Here is a 7,962-nt window from a genome sequence, read left to right on the forward strand (position 1 = left end):
GGGAGACAGGGGGCCTCCTGACCGTGCCGATTTCTCGGTGGTCCTTGTCCCCGGTGGAGTGGTGCAGTGGCTGCGGCGAGGATGAGGCCGGCGGCTGCCGACACCCGTCCCCTGCCTGGATCTGGCCAGCTGGGCCACCTTCCCTTCCCACCGGAAGGTCCGTTTTGGGGTTGAAGGAGGTGCCTTCTACCTCTCACTAGCCGGTGGCGTCCATTAGTCGCCGTGGTTGTTGCGGTGGGGTCTTGGTTGCCGGGGCGGCGGCCTCGATGGTGGTGGTCGCGCTGCTTGTGGGCAGGGTGCGCGGCTCAGGTGTGGGCTGAGAAAAGCTATAGCCGTTTGTGCGGCGTGGCGGCCGGTGCTTCGGCGATCGGTGATGTTTCGAAGGTGGAGGGTGCCTGCCAGGAGTGACCCCCTGCTTGGCTTCGGTTGGGCCGACTGTCGGTGTCAAAACCGGCGGATCTCGGGTAGGGGGTCCCGATCTGTACGTCTTAGGCTGATGGTAACAGGAAACAAGGGACACAATGTTTACCCAGGTTCGGGCCCTCTCGATGGAGGTAAAACCCTACTTCCTGCTTGATTAATATTGAAGATATGAGTACTACAAGAGTAGATCTACCACGAGATCGTAGAGGCCAAACCCTAGAAGCTAGCCTATGATGGTATGATTGTAATTGTGATCGGCCTTCTAAGGACCATCCTCTCCGGTTTATATAGACACCGGAGAGGGCTAGGGTTTATATGGAGTCGGTTACAAGGAAGGAAACACAATATCCGGATCGCCAAGCTTGCCTTCCATGCAAAGGAGAGTCCCATCCGGACACGGGACGGAGTCTTGAGTCTTGTATCTTCACGCTTCAATAGTCCAGACGATGTATACAGTCCGGCTGTCCGGATACCCCCTAATCCAGGACTCCCTCAGTAGCCCCTGAACCAGGACTCAATGACGATGAGTCCAGCGCGCAGTCTTGTCTTCGGCATTGCAAGGCGGGTTCCTTCACCGAATACTCCAAAGTAATTATCGAACACGTAGACCATGTCCGGATCTGCGAGATGATCCTCACATACTATCGTAGGGAAGACAGCAAAAATCTAATCTGCTGGCAATCTTCGTGCGTCGTGTCCCTGCATCGTGGCCCGGCCCAACACGAACCGGTGTTTCTTGGCCCACCTCGACTCGCGTTGTGAGGCGGTTTTATTGGCACACCTTGCCAGAGCAGAGATCGTGCTCCTCTTATTATGGGATCTTCCATCAATATGGGCGTGTTCAACCCCACGGCGACCGTTGATATGACTCCGTGAGCTTTTACATAAGTCTCGCGCGGTCACGCTGAGGACTCTTGATATTCACCCCCTTTATAAAGGGGCCGAGGCCTATACCTCTTCTCTACCACCCTTGCGCCCTTTCGCATCTCGAGTTCTAACACCCGAAACCGAAGCTCAAACAACCCAGATCCTCCAATATGTCCGGACCCAATTCTCAGGGCCGGTGGGTGGCCTCCTTGATCCAGGAGGAGGACATTGCGAGGCTTAGGGAGGTCGAATATCTGACCGCCAACATCCAGCACAGGCTTCCCGCTCCAGGGCAGGTCATCCCTACGCCGGAGCCCAATGAGAGCGTCGTGTTTGTTCCTCACTTCCTCTGCGGCTTGGGCCTCACCCTCGATCCCTTTGTGAGGGGGCTCATGTTTTATTACGGGTTAGATTTTCATGATCTAGCCCCGGACACTATCCTCCACATCTCGTCGTTCATCATTGTGTGCGAGGCTTTTCTCCATGTCGCTCCACACTTCGGCTTATGGCTCAAGACCTTCAATGTGAAGCCGAAGATGATCGAGGGGCAACATGCGGAGTGCGGAGGTGCCATAATAAGCAGGAACGCCGATGCCCCATGGCCGGAGGGTTCTTTCCCAGAAGTATCTGATGTATCGCAGCGGAGGTGGTTTTATGTCACGGCTCCTAGAGGCACAAAGTGGGTGGCCGCCCCCGAGTTCCGCTCGGGCCCTCCGTCGCAATTGGCATCATGGACCGACGCAGGACGGAGTTGGGGGCCCGCTGGTGATGTACCAATACTGCAGAGCCGTATCTGGGAGCTTCTTGAGAAGGACATTAACCTCGTCAGCATAATTCAAGTAATGCTAATCCGATGGATGTTACCGTCCGAACGCCGGCCTCTCCGGATGTGGGAATTCAATCCGGAGGGTCCGCAGACTATTAAGCACTTCTTTGGCCCGACGCTCGAAGGGATGTGTAAATTATTCTTCGGACCACAAATAAAGTGTCCGGACATCACCGAGGATGCGGGCCTAAGCTGCAACCACCTAGATACCCAAGTAAGTAATTCTAAAGCCGGACACTTCGCTTTTATTTATCATAGTCACCATTCTGAAAACCCTCCATGGCCAGGAATGGCTCAGGAAGGCGGAGAGAATCAGGTGTCCGGCGCCACTTCCCAAAGGCTCGCCTAGTCCTACCATAGCCAAGATGCTTGGCCGGGTGCTTAGCAAGATGCCCTCGGGGAAAGGCGAAGAAAAGGATAGTGAAGCCGAACTTCACACCCTACGCATCCGAACCGGGGGAATTACTTCCTCCCCAAAGGAGGATAGTCGGGGAGGGGAGTCCAAGGCCTCCTTCCCGCGTGGGAAGAAAAGGGCCGCCTCTGAAGAATTGGAGACGGAGATGCCCAAACAGGGGAAGAAAGCGTCACCGGGGGGCTCTGCCCCAACAGGCGTCCTCACCACATCATGCCCGCCAATGGGCCAGCCCTCCATCGAGCTGTGAGTTAACTATTAATTCAAAAGTACTACATTTCTCCGAGATCAATAACCAGGATTCATTTTTTGTAGTCCGCCTAGCAGCTCTTCTCAACAGAGTTCGTCTTCGGGGGACCTTCATCCAAAGATGATGGAGAGCGAGACCCCACCCACCTCTCCGCCTCATGAGGCGGGCGACACCGAGGTGTCGTCACGGAGGAGTCCGGATCTGCCGAAGTCGGAAGTTAATACGTCAGCCGCCCTGAGCCTGGAGCGTTCGGCTCCCACATGGGGCGATGAGTGAAGGAAATATGCCCTAGAGGCAATAATAAAGTTATTATTTATTTCCTTATTCCATGATAAATGTTTATTATTCATGCTAGAATTGTATTAACCGGAAACATAATACATGTGTGAATACATAGACAAACATAGTGTCACTAGTATGCCTCTACTTGACTAGCTCGTGAATCAAAGATGGTTAAGTTTCCTAGCCATGGACAAAAGAGTTGTCATTTGATTAATGGGATCACATCATTAGGAGAATGATGTGATTGACATGACCCATTCCGTTAGCCTAGCACTTGATCGTTTAGTATGTTGCTATTGCTTTCTTCATGACTTATACAAAGTTCCTGCAACTATGAGATTGTGCAACTCACGTTTACCGGAAGAACACTTTGTGTGCTACCAAACATCACAACGTAACTGGGTGATTATAAAGGTGCTCTACAGGTGTTTCCGAAGGTACATGTTGGGTTGGCATAATTGGAGATTAGGTTTTGTCACTCCGATTGTCGAAGAGGTATCTCTGGGCCCTCTCGGTAATACTCATCACCTAAGCCTTGCAAGCATTGTAACTAATGAGTTAGTTATAAGATGATGTGTTACAGAACGAGTAAAGAGACTTGCTGGTAACGAGATTGAACTAGGTATTGGATACTGACGATCAAATCTCAGGCAAGTAACATATCGATGACAAAGGGAACAACGTATGTTGTTATGCGGTTTGACCGATAAAGATCTTCGTAGAATATGTAGGAACCAATATGGGAATCTAGGTTCCGCTATTGGTTATTGACCAAGAATAGTTCTAGGTCATGTCTACATAGTTCTCGAACCCGTAGGGTCCGCACGCTTAACGTTACGATGACAGTTTTATTATGAGTTTACAAGTTTTGATGTACCGAAGTTTATTCGGAGTCCCGGATGTGATCATGGACATGACGAGGAGTCTCGAAATGGTCGAGACATAAAGATTGATATATTGGACGACTATATTCGGACACCGGAAGTGTTCCGGGTGATTTCGGAGAAAACCGGAGTGCCGGAGGGTTACCGGAACCCCCCCCCCCGGAGAGTTAATGGGCCACATGGGCCTTGGTGGGAAGAGAGAGGGGCGGCCAGGAAGGGCCGCGCGCCCCCTCTCCCTCTGGTCCGAATTGGACTAGGAGGGGGGGGGCCTCTTTCCTTCCCCTCCTCTCCCCCTTCCTCCCCCTCCTAGTAGGAGTAGGAAAGGAGGAGTCCTACTCCTACTAGGAGGAGGACTCCTCCTCCTGGCGCGCCCAACAAGGGCCGGCCGGCCTCCCCCTTCCTCCTTTATATACGGGGGCAGGGGGCACCCCATAGACACACAAGTTGATCTACGGATCGTTCCTTAGCCGTGTGCGGTGCCCCCCTCCACCATATTCCACCTCGGTCATATCGTCGCGGAGTTTAGGCGAAGCCCTGCGCCGGTAGAATATCATCATCGTCACCACGCCGTCGTGCTGACGGAACTCTTCCCCGAAGCTTTGCTGGATCGGAGCCTGGGGATCGTCATCGAGCTGAACGTGTGCTGAACTCGGAGGTGCCGTACGTTTGGTGCTTGGATCGGTCGGATCGTGAAGACGTACGACTGCATCAACCGCGTTGTCATAACGCTTCCGCTTACGGTCTACGAGGGTACGTGGACGAACACTCTCCCCTCTCGTTGCTATGCCATCACCATGATCTTGCGTGTGCGTAGGAATTTTTTTGAAATTACTACGTTCCCTAACAGTGGTATCAGAGCCTGGTTTTATGCGTAGATGTCATATGCACGAGTAGAACACAAGTGAGTTGTGGGCGATATAAGTCATACTGCTTACCAGCATGTCATACTTTGGTTCGGCGGTATTGTGAGATGAAGCGGCCCGGACCGACATTACGCGTACGCTTACGCGAGACTGGTTTCACCGATACGAGCACTCGTTGCTTAAAGGTGGCTGGCGGGTGTCTGTCTCTCTCACTTTAGCTGAATCGAGTGTGGCTACGCCCGGTCCTTGCGAAGGTTAAAACAGCACCAACTTGACGAACTATCATTGTGGTTTTTATGCGTAGGTAAGAACGGTTCTTGCTAAAGCCCGTAGCAGCCACGTAAAATTTGCAACAACAAAGTAGAGGATGTCTAACTTGTTTTTGCAGGGCATGTTGTGATGTGATATGGTCAAGACGTGATGCTATATTTTATTGTATGAGATGATCATGTTTTGTAACCGAAGTTATCGGCAACTGGCAGGAGCCATATGGTTGTCGCTTTCTTGTATAAAATGCAAACGCCCTGTAATTGCTTTACTTTACCACTAAGCGGTAGCGATAGTCGTAGAAGCAATAGATGGTGTAACGAAACGATGCTACGATGGAGATCAAGGTGTCACGCCGGTGACGATGGTGATCACGACGGTGCTTCGAAGATGGAGATCACAAGCACAAGATGATGATGGCCATATCATATCACTTATATTCATTGCATGTGATGTTTATCCTTTATGCATCTTATCTTGCTTTGATTGACGGTAGCATTTTAAGATGATCTCTCACTAAAATTATCAAGAAGTGTTCTCCCTGAGTATGCACCGTTGCCAAAGTTCGTCGTGCCCAGACACCACGTGATGATCGGGTGTGATAAGCTCTACGTCCATCTACAATGGGTGCAAGCCAGTTTTGCACACGCAGAATACTCAGGTTAAACTTGACGAGCCTAGCATATGCAGATATGGCCTCGGAACACGGAGACCGAAAGGTCGAGCGTGAATCATATAGTAGATATGATCAACATAGTGATGTTCACCATTGAAAACTACTCCATCTCACGTGATGATCGGTTATGGTTTAGTTGATTTGGATCTCGTGATCACTTAGATGACTAGAGAGATGTCTGTCTAAGTGGGAGTTCTTAAGTAATATGATTAATTGAACTTAAATTTATCATGAACTTGGTACCTGGTAGTGTTTTGCAAATTATGTTGTAGATCAATAGCTTGCGTTGTTGCTTTCATATGTTTATTTTTATATGTTCCTAGAGAAAATTGTGTTGAAAGATGCTAGTAGCAATGATGCGGATTGGATCCGTGATCTGAGGTTTATCCTCATTGCTGCACAGAAGAATTATGTCCTTAATGCACCGCTAGGTGACAGACCTATTGCAGGAGCAGATGCAGACGTTATGAACGTTTGGCTAGCTCAATATGATGACTACTTGATAGTTTAGTGCACCATGCTTAACGGCTTAGAATCGGGACTTCAAAGACGTTTTGAACGTCATGGACCATATGAGATGTTCCAGGAGTTGAAGTTAATATTTCAAGCAAATACCCGAGTTGAGAGATATGAAGTCTCCAACAAGTTTTATAGCTAGAAGATGGAGGAGAATCGCTCAACTAGTGAGCACGTGCTCAGATTGTCTGGGTACTACAATCGCTTGAATCAAGTGGGTTAATCTTCCAGATAATATAGTGATTGACAGAATTCTCTAGTCACCACCACCAAGTTAGTAGAACTTCGTGATGAACTATAATGCAAGGGATGAAGAAAATGATTCCCGAGCTCTTCGTGATGCTGAAATCGACGAAGGTAGAAATCAAGAAAGAACATCAAGTGTTGATGATTGACAAGACCACTAGTTTCAAGAAAAGGGCAAAGGGAAAGAAAGGGAACTTCAAGCAGAATGGCAAGCAAGTTGTCACTCCCGCGAAGAAGCCCAAAGCTGGACCAAAGCCTGAAACTGAGTGATTGTACTGCAAAGGAAATGGTCACTAGAAGCGGAAATGCCTTGAATATTTGGTGGATAAGAAGGATGGCAAAGTGAACAAGGGTATATTTGATATACACGTTATTGATGTGTACCTTACTAGTGTTTATAGTAGCTCCTGAGTATTTGATACTTGTTCGGTTGCTAAGATTAGTAACTCGAAACAGGAGTTACAGAATAAACAGAGACTAGTTGAAGGGGAAGTGACGATGAGTGTTGGAAGTAGTTCCAAGATTGATATGATCATCATCGCACACTCCCTATACTTTCAGGATTAGTGTTAAACCTAAATAAATGTTATTTGGCATTTGCGTTGAGCATGAACATGATTTGATCGTGTTTATTGCGATACGGTTATTCATTTAAAGTTAGAGAATAATTGTTATTCTGTTTACATGAATAAGACCTTCGGTGGTTATACACCCAATGAAAATAGTTTGTTGGATCTCGATCGTAGTGATACACATATTCATAATATTGATGCCAAAAGATGCAAAGTTAATAATGATAGTGCAACTTATTTGTGGCACTGCCGTTTAGGTCATATCGGTGTAAAGCGCATGAAGAAACTCCATAAAGATGGATTTTCGGAATCACTTGGTTATTAATCAATTGATGCTTGCGAACCGTGCCTATTGGGCAAGATGACTAAAAACTCCGTTCTCCGGAACAATGGAACGAGCTACTGACTTATTGGAAATAATACATACCGATGTATGCGATCCAATGAGTGTTGATGCTCGTGGCAAGTATCGTTATTTTCTAACCTTCACAAGATGATTTGAGCAGATATGGGTATATCTACTTGATGAAACATAAGTCTGAAATAGTTGAAAGGTTCAAAGAATTTCAGAGTGAAGTGGAAGAATCATCATAACAAGAAAATAAAGTTTCTGCGATCTGATCGCGGAGATGAATATTTGAGTTATGAGTTTGGTCTTCAATTAAAACAATGTGGAATAGTTTCACAGCTCATGCCACCTGGAACACCACAACGTTATGGTGTGTCCAAACATCGTAACCGCACTTTATTGGATATGGTGCGATCTATGATGTCTCTTATTGATTTACCATTATCGTTTTGGGGTTATGCATTAGAGACAGCTGCATTCACGTTAAAAGGGCACCATCTAAATCCGTTGAGACGACACCGTATAAACT

Source organism: Triticum dicoccoides, chromosome 5B (assembly GCF_002162155.2).
Source record: "Triticum dicoccoides isolate Atlit2015 ecotype Zavitan chromosome 5B, WEW_v2.0, whole genome shotgun sequence".
Lineage (NCBI taxonomy): Eukaryota > Viridiplantae > Streptophyta > Magnoliopsida > Poales > Poaceae > Triticum > Triticum dicoccoides.